Genomic DNA, 24305 nt, shown 5'->3' on the forward strand with positions numbered 1-24305 from the left:
GACCAAACTCCCCATTTAATGCACCGCAAACAACCGCAAACAGTCCATTTGCCCAACCGCAAACTCCCCATTTGCACAAGGTTGGATACCAAGCTAGCCATGTCCCGTTGATGTCATTGAAGGTTTCTTCCTCCACCCAGCCACGTACAACACCAAGGGTGCCCGAAAGGTGAATTGAATTGATTTTTCGAACGGGGAGATGGTTAAAAAAACGCTGGCTCCCACCCCTTTGTTTGAATCCACGGTCACTGCGTCTGCGCCATGCAATTTACTGTCACACCCGATATGAGTGGTATTTTCTGTAGTTCTCTTCTCATCAGTTTAATCCCTGTTACGTCCCATATCAAGGATTGCCTTTTGTGAAAAAAAAATGTAGGCACCGGGAGATGGAAAAAGAAGCTTGGTCGGTCCTCTTACTCCCAAGTTGGGGCACTGCGCGTGCACGGAGCAATGTGCTGTGACACCCTATATGAGTGGTGTCTTAACTAGTACTATTCCTATCAGTTTAATCCCTGTTACGTCCCCTATCCGGGGACGTGTGTGGAATTGATTAACCATTGTCGAATTAACGAACCATTACGACATCCTGAAATAATTTAGTTCTGAGCTCTGTACTTGCTTTGTATTGGAATTGATGGGGATTTTTTAAATTGTCTGCATTATTTCTGATAAACTAAGAGACTTTATTATGATTTTTTTATTTTGTGAATTAAAAACCCAAACAACTTAAAAAAAAAGAAGAAAATTTATGTTTTGTTCTATGAAAAATTATCCAGCTGATCGCTTTTAGTCTGATCATAATGAAGCAACGGCCTTATCATCTGGGGTGTGGCAACATTGCCAACACACTCATAGAGGTTATGATCGCTTCATTGTGATACGCAAGCCCCTTCGCCACAACAAGGTACCGATCACGAAGGGGAATTGACACATGTATGTGCCTTTTTTTTGTTTTGTTTTTGCAGCCACAGTGCAGCACCAGAGGCCAGAAAAATTCGGCATGTACACATGCCTGAAAAATTAGGTCGGAGGCATGTGCAACGGCCGGAGAAATGTATGTTTTCCAGGCAGAAAGGTGACTAAAATATTGCGGCTTGAACCCTAGTTGGTGGTGGAGAATTCACGATAGTCATCCGGTATGCAGACATTAAATACAGCAGCGTGGGGACCCTTTTGAAGCCAAGGCATGTCATCAGGCCTTTTGTTAAACGTATCCCCCACTGTCAGTCCCTTCAGGATCCATGCCTCATTCATCTTAATGAAGGTGAGGTAATCCACACTTTTTTGACCGAGGCGACTTCTTTTGTCAGTGACAATGCCTCCTGCTGCACTGAAGGTCCTTTCTGACATTTAAGCGGGGCAGGCCAGAAGTTCTATTGCAAACTGGGATAGCTCAGGCCACAGGTCAAGCCTGCACACCCAGTAGTCAAGGGGTTCATCGCTCCTCAGAGTGTCGATATCTGCAGTCTGCTACCTGTCGGTCGAGTCGTTCTCTAAGGCTGGATCCTGAAGGGCTGTGACGATGTGAAGGACTGAAAAAGCTCTGCATGTCCTCCATCAACAACACATCTGTAAAGCGTTCTGTCCTTGCCGCCGTGGTCGTGGTAGGAGGAGGATTACTTTGACCTCTTCCCCAGTTAGATTCCCGTTGTTCTGTGACATCCCCCTTATAAGCTGTGTAAAGAATATTTTTTAGTTTGGTTTTGAACTAACTTGGTAACATTTTCGCCACTTTCTGCATATACCGGGTGTCTAGTAGCTTGGCCACCCAGTATAGGTCTTTCTCCTTCATCCTTTTTATACGAGGGTCCCTTAACAGACATGATAGCATTAAAAGACCCCATTTGCACAAAGTTGGATGCTGAGCTACTCATTTCCCGTTCCTCCTCACTGATGTCATTGACGGTCTGTTCTTCCCCCCAGCCACGTACAACACCACAGGTCCCAGATAGGTGACAACAACGAGCACCCTGGGATGCCTTCTGTGGTTGGTCTTTGTCCTCCTCAAAGCCACATTCCTCCTCTGACTCCTCTTCCTCATACTCCTCTTGCAGTGTTGCCGCAGGTCCGGCAAGCGATGATGACAAGGCTGTTTCTGGTGGTGATGGTGAACACAACTCTTCCTCTTCCTCTTCACGCTCATCTACAGCCTGATCCAGCACTCTTCGCAGGGCACGCTCCAGGAAGAAAACAAATGGGATGAGGTCGCTGATGGTGCCTTCAGTGCGACTGACTAGGTTTGTCACCTCCTCAAAAGGACGCATGAGCCTACAGGCATTGCTCATGAGCGTCCAGTAACGTGGTAAAAAAATTCCCAGCTCCGCAGAGGCTGTCCTAGCACCCCGGTCATACAAATTTGTCTTTTTCTTGTTGGAGCAGGCGGTCGAACATTAGGAGTGGTTGAATTTCAACGTGTCGGGCTGTCGCAAATCAAGCGCCACACTGGCATGTTGTTTCGGCGCTGAATGTCTGAAAAGTGCGCCATGGCCGTGTAGGAACGCCTGAAATGGCCACACACCTTCCTGGCCTGCTTGAGGATGTCCTGTAAGCCTGGGTACTTAGACACAAAGCGTTGTACGATGAGATTCAACACATGTGCCATGCACGGCACATGTGACAACTTGCCCAAATTCAATGCCGCCAACAAATTGCTTCTATTGTCACACACCACTTTGCCGATCTCCAGTTGGTGCGGGGTCAGCCACTGATCCACCTGTGCGTTCAGGGCGGACAGGAGTGCTGGTCCGGTGTGGCTCTCTGCTTTCAGGGAAGTCAACCCCAAGACAGCGTGACACTGTCGTATCCGGGATGTAGATTAGCCCCTGGGGAGCTGGGGGGATTCAGTTGATGTGCAGCCAGACGCCGCTGCAGAAGAGGACTCAGCCGAGGAGGTTATGGAAGAGGATGGAGTAGGAGGAGTAGAGGGGGTGGCAGTAGGCCTGCCTGCAAGTCATGCCGGTGTCAGCAGGTTGACCCAATGCGTAGTGTAGGTGATATACCTGCCCTGACCATGCTTTGCAGACCAGGTATCAGTGGTCAGATGGACCCTTGCCCCAACACTGTATGCCAGAGATGCCATGACTTCCTTTTCAATCACTGAGTTGAGGTTTGGGATTGCCTTTTTTGAAAAATCCATTTGTCCGGGTACCTTCCACTGTGGTGTCCCAATAGCGACAAATTTTTTGAAGGCCTCAGACTCCACCAGCTGGTATGGTAAAAGCTGGCCGGCTAAGAGTTCCATCAAGCCAGCTGTCAGACACCGGGCAAGGGGGTGACTCTGTGATATTGGCTTCTTACGCTCAAACATTTCCTTTACAGACACCTGCCTGTGGGCAAATGAGATGGAAGATGCTGGACCAGGAGGAGGATGGTGGCTTTGAGTTTGTGTGCTGCTTGTACTCATGTGTTGATCCCATTGGCGTTTGTGATGTGAGATCATGTGCCTTCCCAAAGCAGTTGTAACGAGGTGGGTGTTGGACTCAGTTTCTTTTGGCACAGGTTGCAAATGGCATTGCTGTTATCAGAGGCAGACACACAAAAAAAATGCCACACTGCTGAGCTTTGCGATGACGGTATTCTGTTGGTGGCAACAGCATGCGTTGATTGGCGTGCTGTCTGGCTGATCCCGGGTGCCGACACATGCTGTCTGACTGTGCCACTAGCTCCTTGCGACAACCTCCCCCTGCTTCCAATTCGTCTCCTCCTTCTCTCTGTCTCCCCTTATGAACTTTCCCCCTCTTCTTCTTCTCTTCGAGCAGGCACCCACGTGGCATCCACGGACACATCGTCATCATCAACCGCTTCACTTGTATCTGACACCTCAGCAAAGGAAGCAGCAGCGGGTACAACATCATCATCATCATCACACTGTACGTCCATGTGTGTAATGCTGCCTGAGACATATCCCAGTTATCTACATCCTCTGGCAATAATGGTTGCGCATCACTAATTTTATCCAACTGATGTGTAAATAACTCCTCTGAGGGATCAAGTGAAGCGGCTGTGGTGGTAGTGGTGGTGGTGGCAGCGGGCGGGAGAGTGGTAACTTGAGAGCAGGTGACCAAAGCTGAGCTGGAGGAGGATGGTGCGTCAAGGTTCTTAGCGGAAGCTGTTGAAGATTGGGTGTCCTGTGTAAGCCAGTCAACTATTTTCTCTGAATTTTTTGGGTTCAGGGTACGTGGCCTCTGAACACTGGGCATTATTTCAGGGCCAGTGGAAATCACAGCACCACGACCACGACGGCCCCTGAGGGGTGGCCTGCCTCTGCCTGTCATTTTTTTTTAGATAAGTGGTACTATGCGTGCAAGGTACTGTGCCACCCTATATAAGTGGTGGGCAGTGGGCACAGTACAGTCTGTGTGGGCCTGCCACACACTGGCTTGCAACTGGGATTATATCACAGAAAAATGTTAAATAGATTTTTTTTATCTGCAAGGTATTTTTGAGTGAGTGACACCCTGTAACGGTATGGGTGGAGGCCTAGCCAGTGGCCACAGTACAGTCTGTGGGCCAGACACACACTGGCTTGCAACTGGGATTATATCACAGAAAAATATAAAAAATATTTTTTTTATCTGCAAGGTATTTGTGAGTGAGTGACACCCTGTAACGGTATGAGTGGAGGCCTAGCCAGTGGCCACAGTACAGTCTGGGGCCAGACACACACTGGCTTGCAACTGGGATTATATCACAGAAAAATATTAAATATAATTTTTTTTATCTGGAAAGTATTTGTGAGTGACAGCCTGTAACGGTATGAGTGGGAGCCTAGCCAGTGGCCACAGTACAGTCTGTGGGCCAGACAAACACTGGCTTGCAACTGGGATTATATCACAGAAAAATATTAAATTGATTTTTTTTTTATCTGCAAGGTATTTGTGAGTGAGTGACACCCTGTAACGGTATGAGTGGAGGCCTAGCCAGTGGCCACAGTACAGTCTGTGGGCCAGACACACAATGGCTTGCAACTGGGATTATATCACAGAAAAATATTAAATATAATTTTTTTTTATCTGCAAGGTATTTGTGAGTGAGTGACACCCTGTAACGGTATGAGTGGAGGCCTAGCCAGTGGCCACAGTACAGTCTGGGGCCAGACACACACTGGCTTGCAACTGGGATTATATCACAGAAAAATATTAAATATAATTTTTTTTATCTGGAAAGTATTTGTGAGTGAGTGACAGCCTGTAACGGTATGAGTGGGAGCCTAGCCAGTGGCCACAGTACAGTCTGTGGGCCAGACAAACACTGGCTTGCAACTGGGATTATATCACAGAAAAATATTAAATTGATTTTTTTTTTATCTGCAAGGTATTTGTGAGTGAGTGACACCCTGTAACGTTATGAATGGAGGCCTAGCCAGTGGCCACAGTACAGTCTGTGGGCCAGACACACAATGGCTTGCAACTGGGATTATATCACAGAAAAATATTAAATATAATTTTTTTTTATCTGCAAGGTATTTGTGAGTGAGTGACACCCTGTAACGTTATGAGTGGAGGCCTAGCCAGTGGCCACAGTACAGTCTGGGGCCAGACACACACTGGCTTGCAACTGGGATTATATCACAGAAAAATATTAACCACTACAGGACCGCCGCACGCAGGGATGCGTCCCGGCGGCGGCCCTGTTATTCCTCCTGGACGTGCTGGCGAGTCATCTTGCGAGACGCGAGATTTCGGGCAGAGCCGGTCCACACATGCGCATTGCGGGCCGGCAAAACTTAAAGAAGTATTTAGTCACCAGCCTGCCAGCCAATGATCAGCGCTGGCAGGCTAGTGATTTTCAAAAAAACTAATCAGAAGCCATTTAACACCTTATATTTATAAATATAAAGGTGTTAAAAGGCTTCTGTGCTCCTCTGCTGGTTCTTTTCGTCGGTTGGTCCCAGCAGAGGAGCACAGTTCACAGTAAGTACACCAAACAGCACACTTAGCCCCCAGATCACCCCCCATCACCCCAATTAACCCATTGATCGCCCCTGTCAATCATCTAGTGAAAGGGAAAAAAGTGATCAGTGTAAACTGTCACTTTTTTTTTCCCACTAGTATTGACGGTTAGGTTAAGGATAGTTTAGGCCCCTTTGTTAGGCAGTTAGCGTCGGTTAGTGCCCAGCCCACCGCACCGCAGTCACTGATTCGCTGATTAGCAACAATGTCTCTGTGTTTGGTCACAGGTATTTATACCCTAATTGTCCTATTGAGATGTTTGTTAAAATGGCCACTAATTGGCTAAAGGGCGCCAAAAAAAGAAATGCGCCAAAATTGCATTGCGGGACCTCCCATGTGTGGTAAAGGGCGTTTCTAGCTAATCTGTGAGGCCGGCCGGAAGGGGGAGTGTCCGGCTGCGCTTTTCCGCATAACCGGAAGTTGTTTGTGTTCCAAGCTGGAACGCATTGTGGTCTCCGGGTGTAGCGGCACCAAAAATGTATCAGGGGACCGCCCTTGGAAGCTGGAGGGTGTCTAAGGCAGATCTGTGGGGACCGCCCTTGGGAGCTGGGGGGTGTTAACAGGCAGATCTGTGGAGCCGGCCGGGAGGGGGAGTGTCCGGATGCGTTTTTTCGTGTGACCGGTAGTCTGTGCGTTCAAAGCTGGAATGCATCACAGCATCCGGTCTTGATTTCTTTCTAGGGGCGGTGCGTTTATTCCGGAAGTTTGGTTTTGCATTCCAAGCTGGAACGCACGTGGGACTTCCGGTTTTGCAATGTTTGCTTGTACTCTTTTTAGCTGTATGGGCTGTGTAGTCTAGTCCAGCTACAAGATTAAGGGGAAATTTATTGTAGTGGGGTGGAATCATCTCTGGGGTATATGGACTGGGCTTTTTGGTGTGATAAGAAACATTGTATTGAAAGATCTTTTTGGTGGCATAAATATAGTATGTCATAGATGAGGCTCGTGTGGGGATCAGGATATGGGACTGGTATTTGGCGAGTATTTATTGGTAACAAAAAGCCCAGTCCATATACCCCAGAGATGATTCCACCCCACTACAGTAAATTTCCCCTTAATCTTGTAGCAGCCCCCAACTTCAGCCGCACCAGTAGTTTCCCCTTTCACCGCCCAGTCTGGAGTTCGGGTTGAGACAGCTCAGATCGGATCGGCACTGGGGTTTTTTGAGCTGTTCTTGATTGCAGAGCTGTCCGACTTAGTCGTGGCAGAATCAAATCGACATGCCACTCAATTTATAGCCGCCAACCTGGGAAGCTTTTATGCCCAGTCTTTCCGGTGGAAACCAGTCCAAGTTTCCGAAATTAGAACTATTCTGGGCCTTCTCCTCAACATGGGCCTAACAAAAAAGCATGAATTGCGGTCATATTGGTCCACGAACCCAATTCATCACATGCCCATGTTCTCTGCTGCCATGTCAAGGACACGATTTGAGACCATCCTGTGTTTCCTGCACTTTAGTGACAACAACACCTCTCTTCCCAGAGGCCACCCAGCTTTTGACCGGCTCCACAAAATTAGGCCCCTCATAGACCACTTTAACACCAAATTTGCAGATTTGTATACTCCTGAGCAAAACATCTGCGTAGACGAGTCCCTTATACATTTTACCGGTTGCCTTGACTTCAAACAATACATCCCAAGCAAGCGCGCCCGGTATGGGGTCAAATTGTATAAGCTCTGTGAAAGGGCCACAGGCTATATGCACAAATTTCGTGTCTCTGAGGGTAAAGATCAGACTCTGGAGCTGGTCGGTTGCCCTGACTACCTGGGGAGCAGTGGGAAGACAGTCTGGGACTTGGTGTCACCCTTATTTGGCAAGGGGTACCATCTTTATGTGGACAATTTCTACACAAATTGTGCACCTCTTCAGGCATTTGTTCCTAGAACAGATTGGCTGCTGTGGCACCGCGCGACCTAATCGCCGGGGCTTCCCCCAACGGCTCGCTACCACCCGTCTTGCAAGGGGGGAAAGGGCTGCCTTGTGTAACGAAGAACTGCTCGCGGTGAAATGGAGAGACAAGCGTGACGTTTGCATGCTCTCCTCCATTCACGCAGACACGACAATCCAAATTGAATGAGCAACCAGTGTAATTGAAAAGCCCCTCTTGGTCCACGACTATATTTTGTTCATGGGAGGAGTGGACTTCAATGACCAGATGTTGGCTCCTATTTACTTTCCCGCAGAACCAGACGCTGGTATAAGAAGGTGTCTGTATATTTGATTCAATTGGCTGTATATAATAGTTTTGTTCTCTACAGTAAGGCTGGGAGAACAAGTATCCAGGAGGTTCCGTGGCCCCAACCACCAGTGTGGTGAGCCGTCTACACGAGCGACATTTCCCCAGTGTCGTTGCCGGTACCGCAAACCAACCACCACCCCGAAAAAAATGTTGTGTCTGTAGCAGGAGTGGAATAAGGCGTGACACCCGCTATTTCTGTCCTGACTGCCCTGACCACCCTGCCCTATGCTTAGGGGAGTGTTTCCGGAAGTGCCACACACAGGTACACTTAGCATAGGGATTGCATCTCACAGGGCAGGCACACAGGGCTATTAGGGCCCATTCACACAGAGCTCCTGCAAACCTCTCCTTTCACCTGGGAAAAAGTGCATAATGTACTTCGCCACATCTCTGGGCGATTTGCGCTTTTTACATTGTCCCATGGGGAAGGAGAGGTTTGTCCTATAAAAGGTAAAAAAAGCAAAACCAAAAAAAAATCGCCCGTAAGCAAAAATGTTAATGTTCTGTTTCCAAAGTTCATAAAAGTTTATATTCTGTTCAAATGTTATTATAAAGTTCATGTTAATAAATTAATTGCGTTGCGGCCTTTTTTTTTAACTTTTTCTTTTCTTTTTTTACCTTCTAGGTGGACCAACCGATCGACCAGCTGCAGCACTGATGTGCATTTTGTCAGAAGCATTGCGCTGCTGTCAGATTACACAAAAGTCGGTGTATGCGGCGCTGCAAGACGAGATTTCTCCTCTGCAGTAAAAAAAGATATGTTTGCTGAAGCTTATGAGCTGAGGGGGCGGTGGTGTTCATATGCTTTGGCAAACACTTTGTATTTAAAAAAAAAAAAAAAGGCGACGATTTATTCATCCACATCGATTGATGTAAATGGAGAAATCGGGTTTGCCAGGGCATACAAGCTAAGTGGGTATGGATGTTGGGCGGAGCTCCTATGTCCTGGCAGACGCCTTTCCCCTCCTTTTTTTTTTTTTTTGGCAGAGATTTTTCATCCACATTGATCGATGCTAATGAAGAAATCTGTGCCGTTCATTTTTTCTTTCAGCCCAGAGGCTGAACGAAAAAAAAAAAAAATCTCATTACCTGTATGCTCAATATAAGGAGAATAACAGAAACTCCTAATGCTGGCCATACATGTAATGATTGCAGAGACCCTCAAATGCCAGGGCAGTACAAACACCCCACAATTGACCCCATTTTGGAAAGAAGACACCCTAAGGTTTTCCCTGATGGGCATAGTGAGTTCATAGAAGTTTTTATTTTTTGTCACAAGTTAGCGGAACATGATGTTTTATTTTTTGTGTTTTTTCTTACAAAGTCTCATATTCCACTAACTTGTGACAAAAAATAAAAACTTCCATGAACTCACTATGCCCATCACAAAATACCTTGGGGTGTCGTCTTTCTAAAATGGGGTCACATGTGGGGTATTTATACTGCCCTGGCATTTTAGGGGCCCTAAAGCGTGAGAAGAAGTCTGGAATCCAAATGTCTAAAAATGCTCTCCAAAAAGGAATTTGTGCCCCTTTGCGCACCTAGGCTGCAAAAAAGTGACAAACATGTGGTATCGCCGTACAAGGAGAAGTTGGGCAATGTGTTTTAGGGTGTCTTTTTACATATACCCATGCTGCGTGAGAGAAATATCTCTCTAAAATGACAACTTTGTATAAAAATATGTGAAAAGTTGAATTTTAGAGAGATATTTCTCTCACCCAGTTAGTGGAAGTTAGTGGAATATGAGACTTTGTAAGAAAAAAAATAAATCATCATTTTCCGCTAACTTGTGACAAAAAATAAAAACTTCTATGAACTCACTATGCCCATCAGCGAATACCTTAGGGTGTCTTCTTTCCAAAATGAGGTCACTTGTGGGGAAGTTATACTGCCTTGGCATTTTAGGGGCCCTAATGAGTGAGAAGTAGTTTGAAATCCAAATGTGTAAAAAATACCCTGTGAAATCCTAAAGGTGCTCTTTAGAATTTGTGCACCTTTGCCCACCTAGGCAAGAAAAAGTGTCACACATGTGGTATCGCCGTACTCAGAAGAAGTAGGGCAACGTGTTTTGGGGTGTATTTTTACATATACCCATGCTGGGTGAGAGAAATATCTCTCTAAAAGTCAACTTTTCAATTTTTTTTTATACAAAGTTGTCATTTTAGATAGATATTTCTCTCACCCAGCATGGGTATATGTAAAAAGACACCCTAAAACACATTGCCCAACTTCTCCTGAGTACGGTGATACCACATGTATGACACTTTTTTGCAGCCTAGGTGGGCAAAGGGGCACAAATTCTAAAGAGCACCTTTAGGATTTCACAGGGTATTTTTTACACATTTGGATTTCAAACTACTTCTCACTCATTAGGGCCCCTAAAATTCCAAGGCAGTATAACTACCCCACAAGTGACCCCATTTTGGAAAGAAGACACCCCAAGGTATTTCATGATGGGCATAGTGAGTTCATGGAAGTTTTTATTTTTTGTCACAAGTTAGTGGAATATGAGACTTTGTAAGAAAAAAAAGAAAAAACATGACATGTGCTCAGAAAGTCAGAGCCGCTTCAAAATGCGGAAATTCACATTTTTGTACCATAGTTTGTAAACGCTATAACTTTTGCGCAAACCAATAAATATACACTTATTGCATTTTTTTATCAGACATGTAGAACAATAAATGTAGATACAAATTTATATAGAAATGTAGTTTTATTTGAAAATTTTTACAACTGAAAGTGAAAAATGTCATTTGTTTGCCAAAAAATCGGTACATTTCGATTAATAACAAAAAAAGTTAAAATGTCAGCAGCAATAAAATACCACCAAATGAAAGCTCTATTAGTGAGAAGAAAAGGAGGTAAAATTCATTTGGGTGGTAAGTTGTATGAACGAGCAATAAACCATGAAATTAGTGTAGTGGTCATTAAGGGTGTTTAAGCTAGGGAGGCTGAGGTGGTTAAATAGATTTTTTTTTATCTGCAAGGTATTTGTGAGTGAGTGACACCCTGTAACGGTATGAGTGGAGGCCAGGGGCGGACACAGACAGCAGAGGGCCCCTGTGCAAAGAATGTGCCTGGGCCCCCTCCTCTCCAAGCCAAGTTCTCAACATAACCAATTCCGTCCTAACATTACTTATAGCAATACAAAACATACAGTGTCACTGTGATTTTGTAGTAAAAAGGTCACAGAGAGGCAAAGAGCATTATCAATCATGTAATGCTCCATGTCTCTGCTGTCCGGAGCGGGGCTTGACACTCTTTCACGCAGCGGATTACCCGCACAGGATCCGCTCGTGTGAAAGAGCCCTAAGCCCAATGCATGGCTACACTCACCCTACCTCATCCAGGATGTCACTGGCGTCGGCATGATGTCCGCTGGATCGAGAACAAGGTCCCTGTGGTGATAGAGAAAAAGAAAAATCACATAAGGAAGGGATGGTGACTGCCCCTGTGAAATCACCAGCAGAGGGCACTGTGTTGGTCCTGTAAGACTGAGCCATGCCAATGTATAGCAAGGTAATCTAGTGCTACCATACAGTACTAATGCCCACATTGTGGCCCCTCACAGTAATTAAGCCGTCAAAATAGTTATGTCCTCCTTGTGGCCCCTCACAGCAGTTATACCTACATATGTGCCCCCTCACAGTAGTTATGCCCAGATATGTGCCCCTCACTCATTATGCCAGATATGTGCCCCTCACAGTAGTTATAGCCAGATATGTGCCTCCCTCACAGTGGTTATAGCCAGATATGTGCCTCCTCAGTCGTTATGCCCAGATATGTGCCTCCTCAGTAGTTATGCCCAGATATGTGCCTCCCTCAGTTGTTATGGCCAGATATGTGCCTCCCTCAGTCGTTAAGCCCAGATATGTGCCTTCTTCACAGTCGTTATGCCCAGATATGTGCCTTCTTCACAGTCGTTATGCCCAGATATGTGCCTCCCTCACAGTCGTTATGCCCAGATATGTGCCCCCTCACATTCGTTATGCCAGATATGTGCCCCTCACAGTTGTTATGCCCAGATATGTGCCTCCCTCAGTCGTTATGCCCAGATATGTGCCTCCCTCACAGTCATTATGCCCAGATATGGGCCCCTCTCACAGTTGTTATGCCCAGATATGTGCCTCCCTCAGTCGTTATGCCCAGATATGTGCCTCCCTCACAGTCATTATGCCCAGATATGTGCCTCCCTCACAGTCGTTATGCCCAGATATGGGCCCCTCTCACAGTTGTTATGCCCAGATATGTGCCTCCCTTACAGTGGTTATGCCCAGATATGTGCCCCATCACAGTCATTATGCAAGATATGTGCCCCTCACAGTATTTATAGCCAGATATGTGCCTCCTCAGTCGTTATGCCCAGATATGTGCCCCCTCAGTCATTATGGCCAGATAAGTGCCTCCCTCACAGCAGTTATGCCAGATATGTGCCCCTAGTTATGCCAGATATGAGCCCCCTTACAGCAGTTATGCCAGATGTGCTCCTCACAGTAGTTATGCCAGATATGTGCCCAGTGCCCATAGTTATGCCAGATATGAGCTGCCTTATAACAGTTATGCCAGATATGTGCCCCTCATAGTAGTTATGCCTATATATCTGTGCTCCCTTACAGTAGTTGTTTTACCCAGATATGTGCCCCTCACAGTGGCTCTTTTGTGCCCCCTCACTTTAGTGGTTGCCTCCTGTTTGCAGCTTTATGGGGGGGAACGTAATACTTACCTTCTTCCCTGATGACAGGAGGCTCCCACACTCACATCGTGCTGCTGGCTGTGCTGGAGGCAGATTCCCGGGCATTCAGCGCTCCTCCCACAGCCAGCAGCGCAATGTGCGGCCAGCAGAGGGAGCGCCTGAGCTCTGAATATCAGTGAAGCAGGGAGCAGAGAGGTCTCCCTGCTTCACTATAGAAACTAACAGCCCGACAGTGACGAGAACTGCCGGGCTGGGTGAGTGCGCCCCCCCTCCCCCTCGCCTCTGTGCCATCTGTTTGAAGAGCGCTCTGACTGGGCCCGACATTCTCACTGTACTTCATGCTGGGCTCGGTCAGAGCGCTCCCATTACATGAGAGTGCAGCGGGCCCCCTCCCCCGCCAGGCCTGTACGCCCCTGCTTGGGCCCCCCAGGAACAACTGGGCCAGGGGCAGCTGCCTTTGCCCCGCTTTAATGACGGCCCTGGGAGTTTCTTATCTCCCCCTGCAGCCGGTAAGAAGGGGCCCCCTCCTGCTCTGGGCCCCTGTGCAACTGAGCCGGCTGCACATGCGGTATGTCCGCCCCTGGTGGAGGCCTAGCCAGTGGCTACAGTACAATCTGTGTGGGCCTGACACACACTGGCTTGCAACTGGGATTATATCACAGAAAAATATTAAATAATATTTTTTTATCTGCCAGGTATTTGTGAGTGAGTGACACCCTGTAACGGTATGAGTGGAGGCCTAGCCAGTGGCCACAGTACAGTCTGTGTGGGCCTGACACACACTGGCTTGCAACTGGGATTATATCACAGAAAAATATTAAATTGAATTTTTTTTAATCTGCAAGGCATTTTATGAGTGAGTGACACCCTGTAACGGTATGAGTGGAGGCCTAGCCAGTGGCCACAGTACAGTGTGTGGGCCAGACACACACTGGCTTGCAACTGGGATTATATCACAGAAAAATATTAAATAGATTTTTTTTATCTGCAAGGTATTTGTGAGTGAGTGACACCCTGTAACGGTATGAGTGGAGGCCTAACCAGTGGCCATAGTACAGTCTGTGGGCCAGACACACACTGTCTTGCAACTGGGATTATATTACAGAAAAATAATGAATAGATTTTTTTTATCTGCAAGGTATTTGTGAGTGACACCCTGTAACGGTATGAGTGGTGGCCTAGCCAGTGTCCACAGTACAGTCTGTGGGCCAGACACACACTGGCTTGCAACTGCGATTATATCACAGAAAAATTATAAATTGAATTTTTTTTTATCTGCAAGGTATTTGTGAGTGACACCCTGTAACGGTATCAGTGGTGGCCTAGCAGCAAGTGGCCACAGTACAGTCTGTGGGCCAGACACATACTGGCTTGCAACTGGGATTATATCACAGAAAAATAATATGTTTAATTTTTTTACCTGCAAGGTATTTGTGAGTGACACCCTGTAACGGTATCAGTGGTGGCCTAGCAGCAAGTGGCCACAGTACAGTCTGGGGCCAGACACACACTGGCTTGCAACTTGGATTATATCACCAAAAAATAATAAATTGAATTTTTTTTATCTGCAAGGTATTGTGACACCCTGTATGAATGGTGTGCACATAGTACTGTCTGTGACTGAGCCTGCAGCCTCTCACACATGGGCAGCCAGGCAACTGCAATATATATATATATTTAAAAAAAAGCAGACTGATGTACCAGCCCTAAAAAGGTCTTTTTTGGGTCTGTCAGGACGCTGTCCTTACATTAGATGAGTCTGTGGACACAGAACACTGCCCTAGCTAACGCTTTCCCTATTAGATCAGCAGCAGTTACACTGTCCCTCCTCTCACTTAGAAAGCAGCTTCCGAATGAATCTAAAATGGATGCTGTCCAGGAGGTGGGAGGATCTGGGAGGGAGGGTCTGCTGCTGATTGGCTGGACTGTGTCTGCTGACTGTGAGGTACAGGGTCAAAGTTTGCTCAATGATGATGTATAGAGGGCAGACTGAACATCGCATATGTTCGCCCGCTGCGGCGAACGCGAACAAGCTATGTTCGCCGGGAACTGTTTCGCCGGCGAATAGTTCAGGACTTCACTACACAGGAGCACCTCAAACAGCGCCTGTTGAGCAGAACTGGGCAGATTCCCACTCTACTTTGCTGTCCAGAAGAGGGCGCTATCATTCAGAGCCCATCTTCATAGCAGCAGTCCCAGCACCTACCATCACAAAGTCTTGTTACACCAAGAAACCCCAGAAAAACAAAGCACCCTGCAACAAGACACCCAAACCTAGCCTGCCCTAAACCTAACCTAGGGCGAAATCCAGAGGACGATACACAAGTACAAAGAGGAGTATATTATCGTCTGGAGGAACGACGTAAGAACATCCCAAAAGCTGACAGTATACCAGAGCCTGCAGAGGGAGTACAAACTGGCCCCATATCTGGAGAAACTCCCCAATCCAAAAGGCCGACAGAACCTGAGCCGGTACAGACTGAGCACCCACAGCCTGCTCATTGAATCTGGGCGTCACCGACAGAGGTACATGTCCAGGGAGAGCAGACTGTGCCAGCAGTGCGACCAGGAGGCCGTTGAGGATGAGGCTCATTTCCTGCTGCGGTGCCCCAAATACTCAGCAGTGAGGGAGACTCACTTCAGGGGACTGATCTCTGCCCAGACTTCATCTCCATGGAGGAGGAAGAGAGACTCTCCATACTGCTGGCGGAAGAGGAGAACACAGCGGCCACAGCAGCACAATATATTACTGCCTGCCATAGACTGAGAGGAGCCTGATATACCATGGACTCCTATACCACCACCCTGTATATGTCCCCATCCCCCAACCCTACCCAATTATTTCCCACTTGCTTTGGCAATGCTAAAATGTATTTAGTCCTGCCAATAAAGCTTATTTGATTTGATTTGATTTGAAAAGAAGGGAGAATGAGGAGGGCGGAGCTGCTGGAGAGAAACAGAGGCAGAGATACATACAGAGATGCTGAATGGCTCAAAAGTATTATCCTATCTCACCCCACTACTTGTCTCAAAGCTAATGCTTAGTTCTGCTGTACAATGTCCCCAATGCTGCTGTCACTTCTGAAAGAGTGCCACAGATTTAGAGGTGATCAGGATCTTGTTTCCTTCCTGTACATTCTGTAGGAGACATGATATCAGCTAACTTCTGACAACCGGCTCAGGGAAAACTGACAATTTGAGATGGAACTGGCATAAAATGCAGCTTTGAAGTCAGATATGACACTACAATGTACAAACATGACAGCTTATTCTGAAAAGTCACATAAAATGGGTATTCAACGTTATTTCAAGATTTTAATATTGATGGAATATTCCTAAGGACAGGCTATCTGTATTAACCCCTTCCTGCCATCCATCATACATGTACGGTGGATATCGGGTCTTTATAGATTGAACCCGCTCTGGAGCGGAGTGAACACCATAACTAGCGGGTGCCTGCTGTTTCGTACAGCAGACACCAACAGCTAATGTCCGCGACCAGCGATAATGCTGATCACAGACAGTTAACCTCTCAAATTTACCATGACATCTGGGAGGCCAGAAACCCGGCAGGAATGCTTCCCCTGGTTGGAGATTGTGGAAGGCGTTCCATATGAGTAATGAGCCTGAGCCTTTTCTAGGCTTTCATGCTCATTACTTGTATATTACAATTCAGACCAGCAGGTGGCAGCACTGAATTCTAATATAGTGATTTCTGTATAGGATAATGGAGAAAATTCCATTACTCTATACAAATTGCAATCTAATGATTGCTTGTTGGGGTCCACCTAAAAAAAAAAGTTTAAAAAAAGTTAAAAATAAAAGAATTCAAATCACCCCCTTTCTTCAAAATCAAAATATGTAATAAAAAAAATCTACATTTTGATTGAAAATGCACATACTATTAAAATATAATAAAAAGTGATCAAAAATTCATACACACCCCAAAATGGTATTAACTGCCTCCGGACCGCATAACGCAGGATCGCGGTCTGGAGGCAGCTGTCTGAGGCAGAGTGACACATATATGCGTAATCTTGTGAGACGCGAGATGACGCTCACAGCCGGCCCGCGCATGCGCGGATAATCGCTGGCAGGCTGATGATTTAAAAGGAATCACAAGCCATTTAACACCTTAGATTTATAAATATGTGTTAAATGGCTTCTCTGCTCCTCTGCTGGTTCTTTTAGTTGGTTGGTTCCAGCAGAGGAGCAGACATCACAGTGAGTACACCAAACAGCACACTTAGTCCCCAGATCACCCCCCATCGCCCCAATTAACCCCTTGATCACCCCTGTCAATCCCCTAGTGAAAGAGAAAAAAGTGATCAGTGTAAACTGTCACTTTTTTTTTTCACTGGTATTGACTGATAGGTTTTAGGATAGTTTAGGCCCCTTGGTTAGGTAGTTAGCAATTGGTTAGCGCCCAGCCCACCGCACCGCAGTCACTGATTCGCTAATTAGCGTATCGCTAATCAGCTTTTGTACTTTTATAGTATCTGTAAGTGATCAAAATTGATCACAGTCAGATCTATAATAGTATTAGTGTCACCTTAGTTCGCCCTCCACCTAAAACGCAGTGTTTGCCCGATCAGGCCTTATCGGTCGCCCACACGTGCGTTAACCCACGCCTGCCCTGCCGCAGTGACAAAAAATATAATTTATTTGATCACTGCACAATCACTTTACAAGTGGCGATAAAAAAATCAGTTTTGATATTTTTTATCAATGGCAGCTGCATCCGGTACTTCGCTAGCCTCCCATTTGTAAGACAGGCTTGCTTTTTTTCTTGGGTAGTCTCAGGGAATACCCCCTAAATTTAGTTGTCCAAATGTCAAACAAGGGGTATTCTTTTGAAGAGGCCTACAGGCTTCTGACCCAGTCGGATGAGGAATGGGAACCCTCATCTGACAAATCCAGCAGGTCAGAATATGAACATGGATGGGCACTGGGATTTTTTGAGCTGTTCTTGACTGCGGAGCTCTTGGACATAGTTGTGGCAGAAACAAATCGGTATGCCACTCAATTTATAGCCGCCAACACGGGAAGTTATTATGTCCAGCCTTTCCGGTGGAAACCCGTCTAAGTTTCCGAATTAAAAAAAAATCTGGGCCTTCTCCTCAACATGGGTCTAACCAAAAAGCATGAATTGCGGTCATATTGGTCCACAAACCCAATTCATCACATACCCATGTTCTTTGCTGCCATGTTCAGGGCACGATTTGAGGCCATCCTGCGTTTCCTGCACTTTAGCGACAACACCACCTCCCATCCCAGAGGCCATCCAGCTTTTGACCGGCTCCACAAAATTCGGCCCCTCATAGACCACTTCAACAACAAATTTGCAGATTTGTATACCCCTGAGCAAAACATCTGCGTAGACGAGTCCCTTATACATTTTACCGGGCGCCTTGGCTTCAAACAATACATCCCAAGCAAGCGCGCCCGGTATGGGGTCAAATTGTATAAGCTCTGTGAAAGGGCCACATGCTATACCCACAAATTTCGGCTCTATGAGGGTAAAGATCAGACCCTGGAGCCGGTCAGTTGCCCTGACTACCTGGGGAGCAGTGGGAAGACAGTCTGGGACTTGGTGTCACCCTTATTTGGCAAGGGGTACCATCTTTATGTGGACAATTTCTATACAAGTGTGCCTCTCTTCAGGCATTTATTCCTAGAACAAAGTCGCCGGGGCTTCCCCCAACGGCTCGCTACCACCCGTCTTGCAAGGGGGGAGAGGGCTGCCTTGTGTAATGAAGAACTGCTCGTGGTGAAATGGAGAGACAAGCGTGACGTTTACATGCTCTCCTCCATTCACGCAGACACGACAATGCAAATTGAACGAGCAACCAGTGTCATTGAAAAGCCCCTCTGTGTCCACGACTATAATTCGCTCATGGGAGGGGTGGACTTCAATGCCCAGATGTTGTCTCCTTATTTAGTTTCCTGATGCACCAGACGCTGGTATAAGAAGGTGTCTGTATATTTGATTCAATTGGCTTTATATAATAGTTTTGTTCTCTACAGTAAGGCTGGGAGAACAGGATGCTTCCTCAAATTTCAGGAAGAGATCATCGAGAACCTCCTGTATCCAGGAGGTTCCGTGGCCCCATCCACCAGTGTAGTGAGCCGTCTACACGAGCGACATTTCCCCAATGTCGTTGCTGATACCTCACCCCAACCATCACCCCGAAAAATATGTCGTGTCTGTAGCAGGAGTGGAAAAGGCGTGACACCCGCTATTTCTGTCCTGACTGCCCTGACCACCCTGCCCTATGCTTAGGGGAGTGTTTCTGGAAGTACCACACACAGGTACACTTAGCATAGGGATTGCATCTCACAGGACAGGCACACAGGGCTATTAGGGCCCATTCACACAGAGCTGCTGCAAACCTCTCCTTTCACCTGGGACAAAGTGCATAATGTACATCTCTGGGCGATTTGCGCTTTGCACATTGTCCCATGAGGAAGGAGAGGTTTGTCCTATAAAGGTAAAAAAATAAAAACCAAAAAAAATCACCAGTAAGAAAAAAAGTTAACGTTCTGTTCAAAAAATTAAGTTTATATGTTCCGTTCAAATGTTATTATAAAGTTAATAAATTTATTGCGTTGCGGCCTGTTTTTTTTTTTTTACCTTCCAGGGGGACCAACCGATCGACTAGCTGCAGCACTGATGTGCATTCTGTCAGAAGCATTGCGCTGCTGTCAGATTACACAAGATTTCTCCTCTGCAGTAAAAGATACGTTTGCCGAGACATATGAGCTGAGGGGGCGGCAGTGTTCATATGCTTTGGCAAACACTTTGTACATAAAAAATAAAATAAAAAATCCCGGCAATGATTTATTCATCCACATCGATTGATGTGAATGGAGAAATCGGGTTTGACAGGGCATACGAGCTAAGTGGGTATGGATGTTGGGCGGAGCTCCTATATCATGGCAGACGCCTTTCCCCTCCTTTTTTCTTTTGGCAGAGATTTTTTCATCCTCATTGATCGATGCAAATGAAGAAATCTGTGCCGTTCATGTTTTCTTTCAGCCCAGAGGCTGAACGGAAAAAAAAAATCTCATTACCTGTATGCTCAAGATAAGGAGAATAGCAGAAAGTCCTAATGCTGGCCATACATGTAATGATTGCGGAGACCCTCAAATGCCAGGGCAGTACAAACACCCCACAATTGACCCCATTTTGGAAAGAAGACACCCCAAGGTATTTGCTGAGGGGCATATTGAGTCCATGAAAGATTGAAATTTTTGTCCCAAGTTAGCGGAAAGGGAGACTTTGTGAGAAAAAAACAACAAAAAAATCAATTTCCGCTAACTTGCGCCAAAAAAATTCTATGAACGCGCCATGCCCCTCATTGAATAACTTGGGGTGTCTTCTTTACAAAATGGGGTCACATGTGGGGTAGAGTTCCTTGAATTTTTTATTTTTTGTCACAAGTTAGCGGAAAATGCTGATTTTTTTTCTTACAAAGTCTCATATTCCACTAACTTGTGACAAAAAATAAAAACTTCCATGAACTCACTATGCCCATCATGAAATACCTTGGGGTGTCTTCTTTCCAAAATGGGGTCACTTGTGGGGTAGTTATACTGCCCTGGCGTTTTAGGGGCCCTAATGCGTGAGAAGTAGTTTGAAATCAAAATGTGTAAAAAATGCCCTGTGAAATCCTAAAGGTGCTCTTTGGAATGTGGGCCTCTTTGCCCACCTAGGCCGCAAAAAAGTGTCACACATGTGGTATCACCGTACTCAGGAGAAGTTGGGCAATGTGTTTTGGAGTGTCATTTTACATATACCCATGCTGGGTAAGATAAATATCTTGGTCAAATGCCAACTTTGTATAGAAAAATGGGAAAAGTTGTCTTTTGCCGAGATATTTCTCTCACCCAGCATGGGTATATGTAAAAAGACACCCCAAAACACATTGCCCTACTTCTTCTGAGTACGGCAAAAACACATGTGTGACAATTTTTTGCAGCCTAGGCGGACAAAGGGGCCCACATTCCAAAGAGCACCTTTCGGATTTCACAGTGCATGTTTTGGGGTGTCATTTTACATATACCCATGCTGGGTGAAAGAAATATCTCGGCAAAAGACAACTTTTCCCATTTTTTTTATACAAAGTTGGCATTTGACCGAGATATTTATCTCACCCAGCATGGGTATATGTAAAATTACACCCCAAAACACATTGCCCAACTTCTCCTGAGTACGGCGATACCACATGTGTGACACTTTTTTGCAGCCTAGGTGGGCAAAGGGGCCCACATTCCAAAGAGCACCATTCGGATTTCACAGGGCATTTTTTACACATTGTGATTTCAAACTACTTCTCACACATTAGGGCCCCTAAAATGCCAGGGCATTATAACTACCCCACAAGTGACCCCTTGGAAAGAAGACACTCCAAGGTATTTCATGATGGGCATAGTGAGTTCATGGAAGTTTAAATTTTTTGTCACAAGTTAGTGGAATATGAGACTTTGTAAGGAAAAAATAAAAATCATCATTTTCCGCTAACATGTGACAAAAAATAAAAAGTTCTTTGAACTCACTATGCCCATCAGCGAATACCTTAGGGTGTTTTATTTCCGAAATGGGGTTATTTGTGGGGTTTTTCTACTGTCTGGGCATTGTAGAACCTCAGGAGACATGACAGGTGCTCAGAAAGAGAGCTGCTTCAAAAAGCGGAAATTCACATTTTTGTACCATAGTTTGTAAACGCTATAACTTTTACCCAAACCATTTTTTTTACCGAAACATTTTTTTTATCAAAGACATGTAGAACAATAAATTTAGCGAAAAATGTATATATAGATGTTGTTTTTTATTTTATTTTACAACTGAAAGTGAAAAATGTCATTTTTTTGCAAATTTTTTGGTAACTTTCGATTAATAACAAAAAAAGTTGGAATGTCAGCAGCAATGAAATACCACCAAATGAAAGCTCTATTAGTGAGAAGAAAAGGAGGTAAAATTAATTTGGGTTGTAAGTTGCATGACCGAGCAATAAACGGTGAAAGTAGTGTAGTGCAGAATTGTAAAAAGTGGTCTGGTCATTAAGGGTGTTTAAGCTAGGGGGGCTGAGGTGGTTAATGAAAACTAGAGATCATACTGAAAAACATGTAGTTCTCACACATCTCCATAGACATAACTATAAAAAAGTTATGATGGTCAGAATATGGAGATTAAAAGAAAAAAATAATTTTTTCAGAAGTTTACATTTTTTTCAGTATTCAAATGCAGGAAAAACTATACATATTGGTATCACCGTAATAGTACTGACCTGGAGAATAAAGAGCAGAAGTCATTTTTACCACATAATGAACGCTGTAAAAACAAAACCCATAAAACTGTAATAGAATTGCTTATTTTTTTCCAATTTCACTCCATTTGGAACTAAAACAGAAAAATAGAAAATTGCTGCGTCAGGAGTGGGTTAAGTCCTGAAATACTCCTATTAGCCTTTGTTGACAAAAAAATTTCAAACAAAAGAGTACAAGTTTTACTACAAAAGTCACGGGGGCAGCCAGGCCATTTTTAAGATGTTATAGTATACAGATGTATGTAGATCATATAGTTATTTAACCCGACCACGATGGAAAAATAGTTACTTAACTAGATCAATTCTTTTCTGACAACGAAATTTCAAGGTCTGTGTTCAAAAGGCCATTTTCGGAATAAAACATATGTTTTGAATTTATTTGCTTTAATAAAGAAGGCACATTTTAAATGCACAATTTGATATTCAAAACTGACCTTTAAATAACTCTAGAGTTTAGTGTAAAAGGTTATGTTCCTTGCACTCATACAGATTTCTTCTGAATCTTTAAATTAAAGATTTGCATATATCAGACTTTACTGGTATTAAACAAACCCTCACTATAGTTTTTTTTGTAATTTCAGGGTTTTTTCTTTGTGTGGGTACAGTCAGGTGCAATGATTTACATGTGGGTGCAATATAATGCTCTGCTTGTGGACTGTGGGTGCAATGCTCTGCTTTTGACTAGGTGCAATGCTCTGCATGTGGACTATGCAATACAATGCTTTACATGTGTAATGGGTGCACTGGGGGTCATTATTTTGTATGTGGACTGTGGGTGCAATGCTCTGCTTTTGACTAGGTGCAATGCTCTGCATGTGGACTATGCACACTGCAATACAGTGCTTTACATGTGTAATGGGTGCACTGGGGGTCATTATTTTGTATGTGGGCTGTGGGTGCAAAGCTCTGCTTATGACTGGGTGAATGCAATCCTCTGCATGTGGACTGTGGGTGCAGTGCTCAATGCTCTGCGTGTTGACTTGGTGAATTGCAATATAATGCTCTGCATGCTGACTGTGGGTACAGAGCTCTGCTTGTGATTGGCTGTAATGCACTTCTCTAAATTGGGAGAATATTCTTACTATTGGTGGGACTTTGAGGAGCTTTATTACTATGGGGAGACTCTCTGTATTGCATTATTCTTGCAGTACAGTGTTTTGGGGCATTGATTGGGGAGCACAGCAGGCACAGTGTTGGGGTACCAGGAGAGCAACGAGGATGCAAAAGTGAGGAATCTAAGATTTTCCGTAAACAAAAGCAGAACCCAGCTCACTGGTTCCGGACTCCAAATCTAGCAGTCAATCCATGCACAGACACCATCCTGCTTCAACGTGCTTGCATATCCAATAAATGATTAGTCCAGCATGCTTAAAACGTCTCCTTTATTAGTACATATTAAAACTCTATCTTTGGACTCACTGCCACTTTTTACCACTTAAAATGCCACTGATGCATTTCTCATGCACACTGCATCCGTAGTCATGATGGCATAACATAGTAATAATGCAGTATGCACCAGAAATGCGTCAGAGGTGTATAAGTGATAAAAGTGGTGGTGAGTCCAAAGATGGATTTTTAATATGCACGAATAAAGGAGAAATGTTATTCATACTTGAATAATTATTTATAGGAATCTAAGATGTCTGTGTGGCAAACTCTGCAGACATGAGACGTGGTTGAAAGATGTCATCATGGCGGCCTGTTTCCAATGGAGAAGATGAGGAAAGAGAATGTCTACATCAGAGCAGACGTCACTGGAGGTAAGAGGTATGTGATGCTGTATACCCTGTATGTATGATAGCACTGTATGTAATGTTCATCTAAATATGTCTTAAGGTCTGAGGGGATATACCATGCAGTAATTCTTTATTTTTATTTTACTTGTGGGGCTTGAGGAACAGCCCAGACCCTGAAACTTGAGGAACAGCCCTGGCCCTTTGGGACACTTAATCCACCTCTGGACCACACTTCACACAGTGTCCAGACAGTGCTGAGCTGGCACTAGACATAGTGTGCTGGAAAAGCCATTGTGGAGGTGTCCGGGGGTGTGACGAAGAGGCGAGTATTTTAGTTTTTATCATCTAGTCTGAGG

The sequence above is a fragment of the Bufo gargarizans genome, chromosome 7 (assembly GCF_014858855.1).
Source record: "Bufo gargarizans isolate SCDJY-AF-19 chromosome 7, ASM1485885v1, whole genome shotgun sequence".
In the NCBI taxonomy this organism is placed as follows: Eukaryota; Metazoa; Chordata; class Amphibia; order Anura; family Bufonidae; genus Bufo; species Bufo gargarizans.